This window comes from Bicyclus anynana, chromosome 19, assembly GCF_947172395.1.
Source record: "Bicyclus anynana chromosome 19, ilBicAnyn1.1, whole genome shotgun sequence".
Lineage (NCBI taxonomy): Eukaryota > Metazoa > Arthropoda > Insecta > Lepidoptera > Nymphalidae > Bicyclus > Bicyclus anynana.
In genome coordinates, this window is record NC_069101.1 from 2,341,857 (window position 1) to 2,362,867 (window position 21,011).

The window sequence follows — 21,011 nt, forward strand, 5'->3', positions numbered from 1 at the left end:
AAAGATAAATACATACTATAATTACTAATAATACTAGGTGGCCTGAGGACATCAAGCGGATTGCAGGGAGCCGTCGGATGCTGGCGGCTCGAGACCGTTGGTTTTGGAGGTCTATGCCCAGCAGTGGACGTCCATCAGCTGATAATGATGATGATTAATTAACTAGGTATAAAGATATAAAGATAGATACATATTCAGACTCGCACTGTCGAGTTATAAAAACATCGATACAGAATAGGGCTAGTCAAATCACACATCAATTCGCAAACGATTCGTCACCGAATCAGTAGCGGTATCATTGATATGAAACTCCTAATCGCTTAATCGCTTTGCTTCAGGACAAGCTCACGAACTGAGGCGATATGGTGACGATCCCTTTCACAGTTTATAAATATGGTATGACCATAATCGTGAAGTTATCGAGTTCGCCTCCAATCGTCAAGTTCGTGGAATAAACAAACAAAATCAAAACAAAAGCCAGTGCGGCACATGTGAGGCTCGATGACGTCTGTCGAGTCCGATAAGCGGGTATTGTTACGCGTATTTGGAGCAGAAACGGTCGATCGGTGCGCCGGCGCCGGTACGCATTATTATGTCGCCTGTCACGCCGGGGTCGATCATCGTGACATTATGTTTTGACCGACTTCAAAAAAGGAGGAGATTCTCAATTGGACTCTATGTTTTTATTTCCATGCAACCCACGACAACGAAATAATCTCATACAGAGACATATACAAAATGCCAACCAATGGTGACAGAGTAATCTTAGTACTATCTCTTTTGCCGGTACGCAATGAAAGAGTTAGCGATATTTCTGGTTGCGCAGCCATTGGTTGACATTTGTCTATTTATCTTCATCTAAAGGCGGGCTAACTTGGACGAGGTACAAAGTTTTACCTATAGCTCTGGCGCTTTGTACATGGCATCATATCGGAACGCTAAATCATTTAGCAGGCCTTACCTGTAGGGTGGTAACTGGTAACTAACTGAAGCGGAACAAGACCAGACTAGAGCCAATATACAAAATACTAAGCAGACCCAAGCTGAGAATTGAACCCGGACATTTCTGTCGATAACAGCATTACCAACTGCATCAAACAGGCCTTCTCGTCAGTCCCCAGAGAACACGTAAATTAGGTACTTACGTTTGATCTTTTGCCAATTTATGTTCTATGAGCCTTTGATACCCAGACAGACATTGTATAAAAACTGAAAGTCGGTCAACCCATTGCTTCTAATACGAATAGGCACGGTAGGCGATGAAGTTTAGTCTTAGGTGACTTTGAGAGGTGACATTGTTTATATCCGTAATTATCATCATTCGTCATTCAACATTATCAGCCGATGGACGTCCACTCTTACATGGACTTCCAAACACAACGATTTCGAATCGCCAGCATCCAGCGGCTCCCTGCAACCCGCTTGATGTCCTCAGTCCACCTAATGGAGGGTCGACAAACAACAACAACTTGGTACTTGATACCTGTAATAGTACAAGTAGAATGCAAGAATGCTGAAACGGCTAAGTATTTCAACACAATTGTTCTAGTTAAAATATGCTAAAACAGAGAAAGCGATGCTGAGCAAGCTATTAAGTACACTCGTAAGCAGTTGCCTATTGAATAACCAGGTTTGACAAAGCACTGCAATATATCACTGTACGAATACGACACGACAATACGGAATGAGAAACTAACTAGATTCTCACTTTTTTTAAATAACAAACAATTAAAAAGAAAACAAATCCCAAAATTTAAAATGCAACACTGCTCGAAAAATAGCGTCGAGTCTTAAAAACGCTGTCGTGTGAACTTCGGAGTGTTTTTATTATTTGAACGCTTTTTTAACGTCCGTTAAAAAAATCTCGTACGAATGAGGTCTAACCTACCCTTCGATTTTTTAAGAACATAAGTATATACAAATACTCCTCACTAAATTCCTCTCAGATTTTAGTACGTTTAACCAACAGTCATAAGGCACAAACTCTACCGTGATATTATGTGATTTTCATGTAGATCAGTTTTGCCATTCTGGATTTTGTTTTATCCGCTACATAGTTCGAGTGGAAACCCTGTAGGGCGACATTCTTTATCTTAATTGTAATGTATTATATGTATATACTAGCGGACCCCCGTGACTTTGTCCACGTGAAACTCGATGTAAACTTTCAACTACCCTTACCCCTACCCGTGACGTACAAAGATGAAATGTAGTAGGGATGGAAGAACGGAATTTGCGAATTTGCGGTTAAGGATGTCTAAGGGCGAACAAGGTCACGGGTGTCAGCAAGAGCCTTGAATTACCTACTCTATCTATCGCTGAAACCGCAATAAAATCTATTGCGTAGTTTAAAAGATACAAGCGTACAAACTTGACAAGGGACTTTGATTAAAACTAAGTATTAGGTGTTAAGAAGATTGAAAGATACAATACACATGGAAACACAAGTTAGAAATACGTGTAAAATACTAAACGGTCGGAGCATTGGCACTTCCCGATCTCGAGAGCGCGTTATGCAAGACAATTCCCGAGAAAGCGTGGCGTGACCACCATTCCACTGAACCAACTCACGCACGCCCCGACAATAGCCCTATTCTGTAACTATGTTTTTATAACTCGACTGTATGAGTTTCGACCTCGTCTGTAATCTCTCTTTCTAACACTGTACTAAAGATAGAGAGAGGAGACGTATTCGAAACTCACATTGTTGAGTTTTAAAATTGTGTTATAGCTACACCAGCTACTTATAGTTGACGGTTCAAATAAACGCTTATGCCATCAACAATTTCTATAAAAAACACAATTACCCAAATTTGACCAAAAAACCAACCAATTATTTAATCCTACTTAATAATATTCTATACTAATATCACAAAGAGGTAAGTTTGTGGTGTTATAGAGGCAACTTAACATATTTTGACGTTATTTGTGGGTTTTATAGGCTACTTTTATCCCCGTATTCTCCTGGGATAGTAATACACACAGGGTGTCCCGATTTTTGTATTTTGTTGAAAAATCAATATAACTTGAAAACCGTAAAATTGCGACTAACATATATTTCGTTATTTTAGTAGCCTGACATCAAGGCCTACCCTGTAGAGTATGTCATACTATTTACAGGACAACATGTATTTTAACCCCCAACCAGGTGGACTGACGACATCAAGCGAGTCGCAGGTCTTCGCTGGATGCAGGTGGCTCAGTATCGTGATGTTTGGAAGTCCCTACAAAAGGCATATGTCCTGCAGTGGACGTCCATCGGCTGATATGATGATGATGATGTATTTTTATAAATAGTATTTTACTAAATAAATACTGTGAACTGTCAACGTTACAAAAAAATTTGAAAGATGGTATTCAGCTTGAATTTAAATAGCATATAATTATAAATAAGAGGCAAGTGGCGAAACGTTCATGTTTTATTCAACAAGGCAGGTAAGTAACGAACTCAGCTAAAAAATTCAGGTCCCAACTCTAAAAGCTGTTTAAAAACCATTATGTCCATGTTGAACAGGAAATAGGTACTATATTTGCATTTCAATAGGCTTAAAGCTATTTATAAAGTAGTGAACAACTAATTACTTGCCAAAATCACATAAAGAGTTATGGAGAATTATTCACTTTTTTCATTTATGTTGATACAATAATCGACAATACAATATACAAAGGGATAAACGTAGACAAAAAAAGAAATAGACAACTAATTGGCATGTCGTTGTCAGTCAAAATATGTCACCAGTCAGTCAATACAATGATTTGGCATCACATTCACAACACATTAAACTGAACCATTTCCTCATCAAATGTTACTTATTTAGAATTTACAACAAATTGAGGCTCTAATTATGTGCCCACACGTGTACGTTTGTGTTCTGCTATTTCAATAAAAGCATCAAAATCAATTACTAATTGACTATTGTCAAACAAACTTAACACGTGGTTGTGCCTAAAAAACAGCATGCGTTATTTTAACACCGAATATCGAATCGCCTTCTCTCGTTTCCTTACAGAAAAGTTATTCTCTGTTTGGGCAATGCGACGGGTGTTATTTATCCGTCTATTAACTAATCTGTCTACGGGGATAACTGACTTCATGACTGGCGTTTCAACGCACAGAAATATGTACTACTTCTGCCACTATGCATACGTGTTATTTTTGTACTGTAGGTAAGGATTAATAAAAATACCTCACAAGGTATTGAAAGTGGTTTTTGGGCTTATTTCGAAATCCTTGATATATAAAATAAATAATAATCATTTAGTTGGGTTAGATAAGTGTAGTTTCAACCGCATCGAAACATGAAGTAAACTGACCTAACCCAAAAAAACAATTAATTTGTGAACGTACTTTTTATGCTAATAAAATTGCCCAAATATTTCATAAATAGCTCACACTTATCTATTATGTATATAATATTAATTTAAAATGGGTAAAAACAGTAACATGAAAATATGACGAAAGATACGCCTTACTTAATTCTTTAAATTGAAATAATAATTATTATCAATTAATTATCAACATTATAAATGTGAGTTATGTATTTTGTTTGCCACGTTTTCGCGCTTTGTATCAACCTTGTGCCTAGTGGGAGTTTTCAATATTTCCATAGTATTACTATCGCGTTAACGTAAACGCGACTTTATATGGAATTGCACAGTTGTTCAGTAGTGCCATTATACTACAGCCTTTCTTGATGAGTACAATTTACCAACAAATAAATTAGAAATGAAGATAGGAAACACATGTCATTTCATAACTTATTTATTTTAAATTAATTATGGTTTGTTTATAAAATATATTAACCATATCTCATTGTTATAAGCTTATTAATCAAATTTATTTTCATTAATGTAAGGACAAGTTAATTATAATTATTCTTAGGTGTGAAATGACTAGTGATTTATAACCTCATTTTTAATTTGTTTGTTTACGTTAACGCGATCGTCACAGTATCAAACTGCCACTGACTTTTTATGCGGGCGGAAGCCACGCGTTTACTGCCGAGTAGTTCACGAACCCGTGGGAATACGTGAATAAAATGATAGCCGATGTTATTCGCTGATAATGTAGCATTCCATTGCTGAAAGAATTTTTAAATTCGGTTTCGTAATTTAGGCGTAAATGCGTAACAAACAAATACACTAACATAAGCATTTATACTCGTAATATTACATAGGATAACCTTCATTTTGAATGATTTCATTAAAAATCTACGAAAAAGGCGTAACAAATTTAAAATAACGTAACACAATAACTCCTTTGTTTATTTACATGATAAGAAATATCTATTCAGTTCTTACTAATTTTGATAACTACTCAATGAAGGAAGTAGGTAGGTAATTATTATGCGGTGCCTTTTGTTCACGATTCTGATAACCTAATAACGTTCCATTTTCTTATCAATGCCATTTAATGATATTTAAACGGGTACATACCACGATAAAACGACGAGATTTTTATTGTCGATATTTCGACCCAGTTGCATGGATCGTGGTCACGACGGGACTGAAGTTGCGAGATGAGAAGTGAAGTCAGCTGTTAGGGGCAAAAACGAAATGATAAATTTCTTTTTGAAAAAAGAAAAAGAACAAGAAAGAGGGTAGATCGATTTTGCCCCTAACAGCTGACTTCACTTCTCATTTCGCAACTTCAGTCCCGTCGTGACCACGATCCATGCAACTGGGTCGAAATATCGACAATAAAAATCTCGTCGTTTTATCGTGGTATGTGCCCGTTTAAATATCATTCATAATGAACAACCACGAAATAAGTTTAAAATCATTAATGCCATTTAAATTTGGCAGCCGTTAATGATAAATCATATATGGAACTTTACCGTAGACTATAAAACCTGGTTACTACTAATTCATCTCTAGTGATGTTTATTGACACAACCTATTTATTGTACAATACGAATATTGGCTGAATAGTACTGGACTTTGGCGTGCAAATAAATTGAAAAAAAAAAAGTAACTTATGAGCCTAGATTTCTCTGAGAATCAGGACACAGAATATATGATCTAAAGTGTTTTTCAGATACCATACGTACGGTGACAGTCGCTTGTATGACGTTCATAATTATCGTGAATCGCGGCAAACTTTCAGAGTGAAACGAACTGTCACCCGCACCATCCTACTTGAAATAGGACTGTAACTTTAATATTTTTTTCTAACTTAAAATAAAACAATTTAAATCCCACATTTGCATTGAACTCACCTTATCGTTCATTATTTTTAAACATATTGCAAAATAAAGCTTTTTATATTTTTTATATTACGTACGAAATTGATTGTATTTTTTATAATTTTATTTTATTTAAACAGAAATTGCTAAATAAGTTAATTAATAATTACATTAGGTCGTAATTACAGATAATTATTATTATACACATAGGTAAATAAATAAAATATGATTTAACTCAGTCCACATCTAAAGTAACTTTACAATATAAGTGTTTAGTTAACTCTTTACTAGTTGTATTGTATCTAAAGAAATAACTCTATAATGGATTTTCTATCATTCCATTGTCAACCTTAATGAAATGCCATAAGATACAAAATGCCATAGCGGTTAGCACGAGAACAAAGCAAAGCCCATAAAGCAAGGAGTTTGCCTTGAACCTATAACAAAGGAATGTGTTGTACGAAACCGAAAGTTAATTGGAACATTTTAGTTAAGAGAGACTAATAAAAGTGACCTTGTCTTGCAAAGTAGATTCACCTCAATCGATGATGCCAGATGACTTTCAAAACCGACGCCCTTAACAAAAGCGAGTAAAGCAAAAAAAAAAATATTTCAAAGATTAACGCAATAATAGTGGATTGATGCAATTTTAAGTAAAAAACAATGTTGCTACATATTTTTTTTCATTTTGATTCCCTTTACCTTAAAATATAGAGTACTTTTTAACATTCCGTGTGATCGTTTGCGCGGTTAAGGGGATGGATATTATACAAATAAATACGTGCGACCGAAAAGGGAATGTATTTCAATTTTGTGACAATCCGGTCCTTAAGATTATAATTGAGGAGACGTCTGGGATACCAATCCCAATCGTTTCAACTTACAACGACAATAAAGTTTAGGCGTCAATGGTCGTGAACATGTGCGGAGGAATGATAGTCAATATAAGAACATATATAAACATATACATAATTGTTCGATTTGAATATGAAAATACGGGCGGATAACTAAAGAAAAGATGATTGGAATGTACATACAGGCCTGTAACCACTGTAATAAGCTTTTCTAATAATAGATCAGTTGCCATTGCGTGAGTTTCTAATAATAAAACACTTTTGGGTTCACTCAGTGGGGGTTTCTGTCACATGTTAAACTTACTTTTTTATGGCTTAACCAAACGAGCATGCACGTCTTAAGATATTAAGTGACCACCCATGATCATTGGCAACATCCAAAGTACTGTAAATGTCGGCGTTACCTACGAAACGTGGAAGGACGCAAGACGAAAGGAAGGCCTATAGTAAGAGATGGTTGGAGTGAAAGATGATATTACTCGTATGTGTTTTTTTTTTTTTTTTTAATGCAAATAGGCTCGCGTTTGACCATGATCTAACCTGATGGTAAGTGTAGATACAGTCTAAGATGAGACACGCTTGCCTAGAAGGTGCCTATTCACTCTTGTTTTGAAGATGTGTGTAAAAGTTACGAGTCAGTTATGAGTTCATGACAAAGGCGACAGAGAAACTTTACCGTAGACTATACAACCTGGTTACTACTAATTCATCTCTAATGATATTGACACAACCAATCTATTGTACAATACAATAGTCATGATTCTTTGACTTTGGCGTGAAAATAAATTGAAAAAAAAAACATTATATCCAAATAACACGAGAGTAGAAACACGAAACAGAAAAAAAAACATACATACAGCCGACCGTAGAACCTCCTCCTTTTTGGAAGTCGGTTAATGATATACTCGTAGCACTAGTGATATAAGGGCATTATAACCCTGACTGTCTATTAAAAGAAAGGGTTTTTATTTGCTAACTAATTATTTTACTTTCCTAAATAAATACTAGGTAGTTAGCGATAATTCTATTATACTAAACTGAATTAGATTGCCAAGCCTGAAAATAACCTTCACAGTACAAAAAGATAAATGGCAATAAGTAACGACTATTTGTGTAAAATTCTATAAATATACATACGGAATGAGTTTTTTCTCTTACATATGTTATTTTTGATATTACAAACTACATAGATACATTGTTGTATATTTTTAAACAGAAAGAGCTTCTCTGACGTGGTTGAGAATGTCTAGCTTCACAACCGATAGGCCTTGACTACAGATAGGCCTACCGATAGGACCGATAGGCCTAAATGGGTATAGTTTTGTCGGGGGTTTTCGTACAAAGTTGAACGGTTAAGGGCCATACTTAAACCACGAGGTCTACGGTTCGATTTCCGGCCGTTGGCTTATTGTGGCATCTACTAACAAAAGTCCATCTATTTGAAGAGAAACGAAATTATCGGTTAAATTAAATTACCTACTGAAGTTTTCATGATTTATGGAAGCACAAAATATCGATTTTTTTTTATTCTTTACAAGTTAGCCCTTGACTACAATCTCACCTGATAGTAAGTTATGATGCAGTCTAAGATGGAAGCGGGCTAACTTCTCAGGAGGAGGACGAAAATCCACACTACTTTCGGTTTCGGACTTCCGATTTATAAATCCACCGCACATACTGTGCCACAGAGGCCGTCAAAATTTCTTACTTTGTTTCTTTTAGTATTATTTTATTCTATTGTACGAGTATTAATTTATTTGGTGACGTCTGGCTTTTGATCTTGACGGTTACTTATCGTGTGCGGAAAACGGATCTGTCTAGGCCCCGTTTTATTATTTGTTGACCTTCGAAGTTACTCTTGAAATTCGATGGGCACACTTGGACTTATCTCGCATTGCCGAGCGTATTATTGTGCTAAATATACGAACGGCGGTATCTATACTAATAGCATTAACAACTGAGTCTTAGGGCCATAAATCATTTCTCTATATCTATCTCGCTTGCACTTATGGGTCTTATGGAGCCGTCTAGTGAAGGGTGTAACAATGAAAGACATATTATCGATAAGTAAAGTTTATTATCGTATCTTGTTCACAAAATTAAAAAAATTAACAATATTTGATTTAATATAATACATATTTCATATTATATAATTATTAACTAAATAAAATTAATCTTCATCTGAGTCTTCATCATCAGAATCTTCGTCTTCTGCCAAATTTATTATATATTAGTATCCATAGTGCGCAACGAGTAACACATGAATGTATTTATTTAATTGCAGTAAACACATTTATAGCAAAAAAAATACGCAATGCAATTACATTAGAAACCGACCAATCAGAATCGTCCAAATCATTATTGACTCATCATTAGCACGTGCGCAGGTAGCCGTTTATCGATAATTAGGGTGCGCAGGTAGGCGCGCTGCACATTCCTATCTTTTTTGACTTTTATGACCGGACGACTCAGATGATAATGCGCATACTATACATTGACAGGTGTCAAAGACGGAAATACTTAGCTCCGCTTATAACAGTAATTAAAATTATTAAACCAAGAATATTCGAAAGTATAAAGTGATTATCTTGTTTGTAAAAGTGTGATGTATTTCGTAAAGTATCGAAAAGTTAGTAAATCAAGCTATCCTGTAAATAAATGCCATAAGACAAGTGTCGTGTACTTACTAGATAAAAGTGACTGTTAATCCATTTAAACATCAACAACACCATACATAAACTGTTATTTCAACACTAATTATCATTGTGAACATTATATTAATCTCATTTTGAACAGTATAATAAAGCTACGCGTTGCGCTGTATCACAAATTTGAAGTGTAACCCAACTACAAAAACACGTTTAATCAGCTGACGAGTACCGTCAGCGCATCGGACCGTGTGCAAGCGACTCTCGCTGTTGCGCGTACGGCGCAAGTATCATTATCGAGCGCAGTGCGCCGCGCTGTGTGACTCACTCGCTTTAAAACATAATGTACTGCATCTTGTCAAGTGAAGTAATTTTTCACTATAACCATCATTAAGATCGTGGCGTAGTGGGAATACTGCCGACATTTAACCGTGAGGTCTAGGGTTCAAACCTCGGTGGCGGCATCCAATTTACTCTTTTTTAATTTATTTGTTGTAAAAAAGAGACGCAATGGCTACCTCATCGGTTACTAAATTATGCGCTGGTTGCAAAGTACCGTTGCCCAAAAAAGAATTTCTTAGTTGCTCAGTCTGCAAGTCAAAGTATGATTGTGAATGTGCAAATGTACCCACTAAACAATTTGAAAAAATGGACAAAACTAATTGGAAATGCCCTGAATGCTGTAGCAAACAACCGAAGACAGGTAATACGCATACACCTGTTAGATCGGCTGTCTCATCGGGGGCATACAAGGGAACGGACGATGAGTCGACTGATAACAACATCACGACCCGTAAAAAACCAAGTAAGAGCCCAGCTACTTACATAACCGATGACAGTACCTTTATAACAGAATCCACTTTACGCAATATTCTTAAACAGGAACTGTCGTCTACTATACAAAAACTGGTTACAGCTCAACTTAAGACAATAAACGATCAAGTTTCAGGTTTTAGGGAGTCCATGTCTTTTATAAATGCGCAGTTTGAACAACTTAAGGATTCACTTGAAGAAAAGACTACTACAATTGACCAATTAAAGAAAGACAACACTCAACTTAATACAACTATTAAGGATCTAACGACCAGGCTAAATATCGTTGAATCACATATGAGAGAATGCAACGTTGAAGTGAATGGGATCCCCGAACATAAGGCAGAGAATCTGGTTAACACTATGGTTCAGCTGGGTCAAACTGTAAAAAGCCCTCTAACGACGGAAGACATTCAACATGTAACTCGAGTAGCGAAATTCTCTAAGGACGCTGCTAAACCTCGATCTGTTATAGTGAAGCTCCGTACAATGAAACATCGGGATGCACTCTTGGCAGCTGTTGCTCAATTCAACAAGAAGAATCCCGTCGATAAACTTAGTTCGCATCACTTGGGTATTGGAGGATCCCGTGCGCCGGTATATGTCTCCGAGCACTTGACGCCTGGGGGTAAATCCTTACACGCTGCGGCGCGAATTAAAGCGAAGGAAATGAAATATCGCTTTACCTGGGTGAGAAATGGGAAAATATATGTGCGGAAAGACGAGTTTTCTCAGGCGATATTAATAAGACATGAAGATAGTCTCAAGCTAATTGGTTAACATTAATAATAAATATTTAATATGAATGTTATGACCTTTAAATCGGCCACAATGATATCTATATATTACCAAAACGTCCGTGGACTAAGAACGAAAACCAATGCTGTACTTAGAAATATCTCATTGTCTTACTATAAAATTATAGCTTTTACTGAAACCTGGTTGAATCCTAACATCAACGATAACGAGTTGTTTGATTCCCGCTATGTCATCCATAGAAAAGACCGCACTTTTTCAAATGAATCAAAACGTGACGGAGGAGGTGTTCTGATTGCTGTCTCTCGTGAGATCTCATCTTTCCGGATGTCTAGTTGGGAGTCGGATGATGAGAGTATTTGGGTGGTGTTAGAGATTGTTATTAATCATAATGTAAAAAGAATTGGACTCTGTGTAGTTTACTTGCCGCCTCCAGTTAAGTCGGAGACTCTGAGAAACTTTCTGGATAGTGTCGATACTGTAACCAACTACGTTGACGATTTAATTTTCTTAGGTGATTTTAACATGGGTTTTATTAAATGGAATATTAATGACAACTGTTCTTACACAACTCCGTCTAACTATAACAATAATCTTGGCCATACATTAGTAGACTTTATGTCTTTACATAATCTGTGTCAACATAATAGTGTAGGTAACTGTGATGATAAGCTCTTGGACTTGGTTATTAGTAATTTACCAAATATAAGCATATCAGAGGCTCCGGACTTGCTGAGCAAATTAGACCCCTACCATCCTAACTTATTAATAAGAGTTAATTTCACTCATGTTTCATACTTGAGATCCAAAAGTCGTGTTGTTTATAATTACTTCAAATCTGATTATGGTACAATTGTAAAGGAAATGAAGAATATCAACTGGTTGCAAAAGTTTTCTACTTGTAAAGATGTCGATGCTATGGTTGATGTATTTTATAAGTATATCTATGAAATTATTAATACATCAATACCAAAACGTAAACTTAAACCTGCGAAATTCCCGGTCTGGTTCAGTAGGAACTTAATTAAACTTATATCAGAGAAAGATAGGCTTCGCAAAAAATTTAAGAAATACAATAATCCTAGAGATCAATTTGAATTCCAAATCATTCGTTGTCGTTGTCATAAGCTATACAATATATGTCTTAAGGACTATAAGACCAAAACGGAATCTAATATTTCTAAGAATCCTTGCAATTTCTGGAAATATTTTAAAAACAAAAAGCAAGGTGAATCTTCTCTGCCTGCATCAATGAAACTTGAAAATGAATTAGCAAACTCAGGCACATCAATAGCTAATCTTTTTGCAGACTATTTTTCCTCTATCTACTCGCGACCACCTAATTGCCAACCTACTCTTACAAAGTTTCCCCTTAACAATAATACTCCGCAATTGGCTAAAATACAGTTCCTTGAGTCTGATGTCATAAAATGCATTAAATCTCTTGATCCCCTTAAAGGTGCTGGTCCAGATAATATCCCACCTGTATTTATCAAACGTTGTGGTCCTGCGATTGCTTTCCCATTGACACTAATTTTTAATCGTTCCCTAACTGAGGGGATTTTTCCCAGTGAATGGAAGAAAGCACGAATAGTACCAGTATTTAAGAAGGGAGACAGAGTGGATGTTAAAAATTATCGTCCGATCTCAATACTTTCATGCTTCTCTAAACTTTTTGAAAGTCTTGTTCATCCTATTCTATCTCGGCATTTGGACAATTTTCTCACGAGTTCTCAACACGGCTTCAGATCTGGTTTATCCGTGCAATCAAATTTGTCTGACTATACTTCAGATCTCTGCCATATGGTTGATAAGGGGCAACAGGTTGACGTCATATACACAGACTTTAGCAGCGCATTTGATAAGGTTAACCATGTACTACTCGTTAATAAACTTATGCAGTATGGAATCAGTGGTCCCCTTGTCAAATGGTTTAATTCATACCTTCACCTGAGATCCCAAACTGTTGCAGTCAATGGTTTTGAGTCTAAAACGTTCCAGGCACAATCTGGAGTGCCACAAGGTTCCCACCTGGGGCCCCTACTGTTCTTGGCCTTTATTAATGATATTTCCTCGGTGACACAACATTGTACTAGCTCGTTGTTCGCGGATGATTTGAAAATTTATAAGACAGTTAAATCCTCCAACGATGCTAAATTACTACAAGAGGATTTAAACAGAATAATTAGATGGTGTGATAACAACTATATGACTCTTAATGCTAACAAATGTTTCCATATAAAATTTACTCGGAAAAAAAAACCACTTGTTTCTAGTTACTGCATTAATACCACAGTACTGCAAGAGTTATCGGAGATAAAAGACTTAGGAGTCACTATTGATAGTAAGTTAACATTTAAATCTCATATAAATAATATTGTTCAGAGAGGTGCACAGCTTTTGGGATTTTTGAAACGCAACACAAAGGGGTTCTCTTGTAAGACCAAAATTATTCTATACAATGCCTTGGTGAGATGTTGTCTTGAGTTTGCTAGTGTGATTTGGAATCCAATCTATAGTATACATTCTCAACGAATTGAAAATATACAACGAGCATTTACTAGACATCTTGCCTTTATATCAAGCGGTATGTCGCATAGGATGCCTTACCACCAGCGTCTAGCACAGTTTAAAATGTTACCGCTGCGAAGAAGACGTGAAATGCTTGATTTATGCTTTCTTCACAAATTAATAAATAATAAAATCAAGTGTGGTAACTTACTGGAAAGGATATTTTTTTCAGTCCCGCGTAGATATCCACGCTACCGTACTACGAAAGTATTTCATGTTCCTTTTATAAGGACTAACCTTGGTATGCAGGCCCCTATCAGACGAATTTGTGCCAAATATAATGAAATATCCAAAATCATACCAGGTATTGACATTTTTCACAACTCCTTCAATGTTTTTAAAAACAAGGTACACGACCATTTTGTACTTAATAATAATAATAATTAATTAAATAAATTGTCTTAGGTTTAGTTTATTACTTTTCTTCTCTTTCTATTTGTTATAAATAATTTAGAATAAGTTTAAATATATTGTCAACTTTAATTTAATTTTGTATGTAATTTTACCTAGTAATCTAATTTAATAATTGTATTCAATGAATTTGTTTTCCTTTTATGCTAATGTTTTATAATAGTATACTTTTTTTATTAACTTTGACATAATATAATATTATTATAAGCTTGACATATAATTATTATGAAAGTGTTGACATGAAATTATATAAAATGTTATGTGCGCCTAGCGTTAGTATACATATCAGATTTTTTGTGGCATATTGTATTGTTTTTAATGGTTAATATGTGTATTGTTGGCGTGCTTTAAATAAATAAATAAATAAATAAATAAAAAATAAATAACATACTATAATCGGTTTACACGCATGATAAAAATGTCAAGCGAATTATGCTCTGACTCACAGACTTGTATGTAGCTAGACACCGTTATTTATTCTAGTAGTATGAAATACAGTCGTGACAATTGTTGAGTTTTTTATGATGTACGAAAAGTTATTGAATCCCACAAAAAAAAAACTTTGTTAACTTAGAAACGTAAAATCGTAAACAGACCCTTTAAGAATGGAACCAACGAAACCAAAGAATAAAGAAACCAAGAATGAAATAATGAATAGACCCGATGTATGAATCGAACCCAGGAATTGTATTAAAACCAAATGTAATAATTAATGTAATGTCATTAACATTACATTAATTATTACAATAATTGGTATGTAATAATGAATGTAATGCAATTTCAAATGCAAAATATGTATTATAATAATAGAAAAGCGATTATTATTTTAACAATAAATTTCATTTCATTTCATTTCATTAAGCTAATAGATCAACAAATTAACAAGCACTTTAATTCGCTCATTAAAAGTAATTTTGACCAAATTAATTAATTAATTACTTCATAGAAGTTTTAGCTGATATGCGTATTTTTGTTTAAAAAAAAAAAACTAAAAGTTAATTTTTTACGCGACTTTAAATCATTATAAATGATTTAAATTTTTATTATTTTTAATTATTTTAATTATTTTTTTAATCGATGTTTATAACATCGTGCACGTCAGATAAAAAGTAGGTTAGGTATAATAAATGATTTTTAGGAACGCCAATCTCAAAATAAAAATTTTAATAAAAAAAATTCAACCGACTTCCAACTAAAAAATTAACCTAAACTAAAAAGCAAAAAATAACATCTTACCTATGTGCTACCTTCTGATCAGTTTGAAGGCGGTGCCAAGCCAGTGATGTTTTAATTTAAGCCGTTTAAATTACAAAATTTCTGTGGTTCTTACAGAAACGGCTTTAATTAAAATATGACACTGGATTGGCACCGCCTTCAAACTGATCAGAAGGTAGCACATAGGTAAGATGTTATTTTTTGCTTTTTAGTTTAGGTTAATTTTTTAGTTGGAAGTCGGTTGAATTTTTTTTATTAAAATTTTTATTTTTTAATTTTTAGTGTTAGCACACCTACTGAGTGTGAACAAAAATTAATAAGCAATTAGTTGAAACGTTATTTTCTTATGATAAGTATCTAAGTCCTACAATCCCAATTTTAAAAATACTACCCTAACTCATATACAAAATTTTACTCCCCCTTTATCCACACGTAATATGAATATTCAGAAAATCGTGAAAGGTGACTGTCCTCCGTCTTCATCACCAGACCCCCTATGCAGTCACATTCTCATCAATATAAAATTTATCAAGTCCAAACACAAGGTAGCTACTGTGAACCGTCGAGGAGTTCCCTTAACTCTCCTTCATCTTCGTTACCAGACTCCTAATACAGTCACAACCCATCTAGGTGGAAAGTTCTCATCAATACAAAATTATCAAGTCAAAACACAAGGTAGCTACTGTGAACCGTTGAGGAGTTCCTTTAACTATCCTTCGTCTTCATCACCAGACCCCTAATACAGTCACAACCCATCTAGGTGGAAAGTTCTCATCAATACAAATTTATCAAGTCCAAACACAAGGTAGCCACTGTGAACCGTTGAGGAGTTCTCTTAACTGTCATTCGTCTTCATCATCAGACCCTTAATACAGTCACAACCCATCTAGGTGGAAAGTTCTCATCAATACAAATAAATCAAGCCCAAACAAAAGGTACCTGCTGTAAATCGTTAACGAGTTCCATCGTCTGTGTTTCGGCTCCATCATCAGACCAACTCCAGACCTTCATAAAATTGTAGTGGTTTAAAATACCTTATGGAAACACTAACAAACGTACTAGCCGTCCCTACAATTTTCGAAAGTTTCCCTCGATTTCTCCAGGATGCCATCATCAGATCCTGACATGAAAAAAATGGGACCACCCTGCAAACAAACCCTTCAAAACAAAAAAAGAATTTTCAAAATCGGTCCACAAATGACGGAATTATCGCTGGACATACATAAAAAAAAAAAAAAAAAAAAAAAACATACATACAGCCGAACGTAGAACCTCCTCCTTTTTGGAAGTCGGTTAATAAGTCGTGAGTTCAAAATTAAACCTATCAGTCCAAATGCAATTTAAATTAATAATAAACTAGACGCTTAAATCTTTACCTTGGCATTTGTAATATTGAGGTGAGTAGGTATATTGTTACTTGTTTTAGCCACATATGAATCACTTGATGCATTAAGCTACGAGTATTCATGCTGAAATGTGACATGTATGTGGCAGAACAAAAACTTTATGTAAATTTTATTAGTTATTACGAGTAGTAGACAACGGGACATTTTTTTTTAAATCTATAATTATATTATAAAGAGGTAAATTTTGTAGTGCTAGTGCGTAATCTCGTCTTTCTTCTTTATTCGTTCTCTCTCATCTTCATTCTGCGTCCTTCGTCCCGGCCCCATCAGGCAGAGCGTTCGGGGGCTCTCCCAACAACTACTGGTGATGCCACCAAGATCCCATCAAGGAGCTCATTAAGGAACCAAAAAAGAAACGCTAAAACGTATCGCAATTTATAGCTTTCTAATAGATACGAGTAGAGAATGGATTTATGGAATAAACGGTATCCTAAAGGACAGAGTTTGAATAATGATAGAATAGCTAACGCCGCGCGGTTTTACCCGCGTGGTTCCCGTTTCCGTAGGAATACGGGTATAATATATAGCCTATAGCCTTCCTCCATAAATGGGCTATCTAACACTGAAAGAATTTTCAAATCGGACCAGTAGTTCCTGAGATTAGCGCGTTCAATCAAACAAACTCTTCAGCTTTATAATATTAGTATAGATTATTTAGTAATTTTTGGTATTCTAGATAATTTTAACCTGATAGCTCCACGCGGAAATTCAGTCTTGATAGACAAAACAGATGACAAAGTGTTCCCGTTTATTTCTTTTGACGTTTCATGTTTGTAAGCCACGTGAATCCAGCAGGTTACATTAAAGCCAACAGACGAGTTTTTATCTTGTTCGACCAACTTGCATAATACGATTAGCTGATGGACAAGTTTGTAAACCTGTCAAACTGCATCTAGTTAACCAAAATTATGAATCTATAATTTGATAGTTGATGATTATCACCGTCGCAAAATGTTAATAGGTAGTTGAACTTAATTAAATCAACAATCAACAAGCCATTAAGAATCTTTGATGCAATAGACGTAGGTATGTATCTGATGTATGCAATCATTCATTTTGTGTATGTATTTGCAACTAATAAGATTATTTTTTGTCGTGAAAAACAGAAAGTGGTGTGGATTTTCATCCTACTCCTTAAAAGATAGCCCGCTTCCATTTAAGATTGTATTACCACATCAGGTGAGATTGTGGTCAAGGGCTAAGTTGTAAAGAATAAAAAAAAATAAAACAAACTTCACTGTTTGTTTTTCCTTCTTACACCACGGATAAGGGTCTGGACCCTTGAAATCTGCTAACTTATAAACCCACCACATACAAACTCCATTGCCTACGGTACAACCTATAGCATTATAAGCATGAGCTGACTTTCCTCACCTTTCCTTCTTGCGTCGTAGCCTTCACTACTAAGCTAGTACTGTCAATAAATAATCCGAGATCTTAAGTAATAGATTTCTACGATAAGTCTACAGTACAAAACTTTTATATATAGCCAAACCCTTAGTTTAATCAATAAGACTCACAACACTCACAGAGTGTCGTTTCTGCGCTTGCCTGTAGTCCCATTATGAAAACATAGTTGAAAATTAAAATTCTTGAAAACCATAGATGTATATTGGTATTTGAAAACATTTAAACATTATGATCGCTTTGGGAATGTGAATAAGTCTTTGGACAAAGGCCGAGCCTCCTGGTATGCGCGGTACAACATCCGAAGAGCCGTTACTTTGTGACTCATCTGTCACCAATCGTCAAACAAGCTCCGAATACACAATACAGAGTCGTCTTTGAGTTTTACATACCAGGAATTCCTGATAAAATGTGTAACATACTCACTTAAGCAATGGTTTATTAGCTTCAAACTTCAAAAAGAGTGTACAGTTTATATTAACATAATCTATGCTAATATTATAAAGCTGAAGAGTATTTTTGTTTCAGGAACTACTGGTTTGATTTGAAAAATTCTTTCAATGTTAGATAGCCCATTTATCGAGGAAGGCTATAGACTATATTTTATCTCCGTATTCCTACGGAAACGGGAACCACGCGGGTTACACCGCGCGGCGTCTACTAGTCCCATGATTTAAAAAACTGATAGGTTTGGATTAAACTTTCGCTTCTTAATTTTTTTCACGAAAACCTCAGTTAGGCACTAATTTGCTTTTTTGTTGAGGAATAAGATAAAATTTATGTAAATAATGTCGATGTCGCGCATATCCTATCCTATCAGACAAAAGCGCTGATCTGCTCCCGATCTGAGGCATCTAACCACTTATTAAACTATAGTTCTTTTATTGAACCTTTTCAACCTAATTTATATGTATTAACATATTTAAATTCAGAATATTTTCTGCATTGTAAAATAAATATCAATACCTAAATAATTCGATCGTTGTTACATGCATTTAGTAAACTGCACTCAATGTAAACTTTCAACCTCTATTTCATCTCTTTATGGGTTAAATTTTAAAAATTCTTGAATGACATTATATTACACTAATACACGTTACAAATAGTTAAAACTATAACTCTAAAAATGAAGGGTTTTCCATACAAACTTTCAACCCCTATTTCACCCCCATCTATTTTTATTTTAGGGTCAATAAGTACCCAATGTTTTGCTCCAAAGTTCCATTTACCATTATACCAAAATTCATCTCAATCGGTTCAGCCGTTTAGCAGTAAAAAGGTAAAAGACAGATAGACAGACTTTCTTTCGCATTTATAAAATTAGTACAGATACCTAATATGTTTCCCTCCATAACCACACCACACGACAAAGCCCGCATTCTTTGTATGAAATATCATCCAAGGGAAACCAAGCCATGCGGGTTTACATTCGGTTGCATGCAACTTTAAAATAATATCAAAGTATGAAAAGTCACCTAATTTTAAACGTCGAATTTAAATTTTCCATTGCCTAAAACTCCGTTTACCAACATTTTTAACCGCATTGCATTTTAACTATGTAATATGACAAAAAAAAATCAGAGCGCAAACTTTTGCCACTCCAAGGCCTAATGACTATTGTATTGCAGAACAAATTATTATAATATAATAATTAAAATATGAATAGCAAAATGTGAAAATTATTTATGAAATCTTTATGAAAATAAGATAACACAAAACGAATCTCATTTATTCAAAATTTACGAGAAACGTGATAAAAATTGAGTTATTATATTTCTACGAATCTCCTTAAAACTCCTCTTTTTCGTCTCATCATTTATAAAAAGTCAAGATATTAAACTTATTGAGGATCATACAGGAATTTATAAGGTAACCTAATATGCAATTTACCTTTTATATATCAAATTAAGTACATAGTTATGTTGTAAATTTATATTTTCAACATTTTAGATTACGTAATAAAAGAAAGTGAAGACACTCTTTCGTGCATTAAAAACAATAGAACAAATCTCATGAACAAAAAAGGTGAAAGCATTTACTTAGATGATCTTTCGATACCTAACTCGCAATAGTGGATAGCCCATTAACCTCTATGGCTATACATTTTAACAAAGATTACAATCGATCAATAACTTGTAGTTGTAGGTAAACCAGGAAAAATATATGCGAATTTCTATAGCGGAAGAAAGTTTACAGTAAATTCAGCACACAAAATTGTTTACGCTTGGCCTAGCTTGAGAAATTTAAGACCAAAACTATACTGGAACGAATCCACAGAACCGATTAAAAAGACTGTGATAAATTGTAATGTCGATGTAACTTTTGTTTTAGAGACGTAATATTGCAAATGATTGCTTGAAATTAAATCAATGCTAATTTAGTTGCACATAGAAGTAAAGTTGTGGGCAAATGTTGATTATTAAAATTGGCTTGGACAAAAATTGTCATATTAGCTTGTGATTTATTCGAAATACATGTAGGCCTTTAAATACATTATAAATGTAGGTAGATTTATTGATTAAGTATATATAAATAATACATAATAAATAACAATAAGACAAATAAAATTATTAGGTATCTGTTTTTGATACAATCTGTATTTTGTTATTTTGCGCTTTATTATGTAGTGCTTCTTTGTATTTTATGAAGTCGGTTGATTTTTAGTTATTATGAAATTAGTTACATGGCATTTTTACAACAAACTTTCTTTCTGTTGGTACTACTCATTAGTGAATGAGTAATGTA

At 34.6% G+C, this 21,011-nt stretch overlaps 1 protein-coding gene across 1 annotated transcript in view; it reads right to left on the bottom strand.

Moving 5' to 3' along the window:
• LOC112054644 (SH2 domain-containing protein 4B-like) overlaps nt 1–21,011 on the bottom strand; it is a 70,977-nt gene that overhangs the window by 49,488 nt on the left and 478 nt on the right. The window lies entirely within an intron of this gene.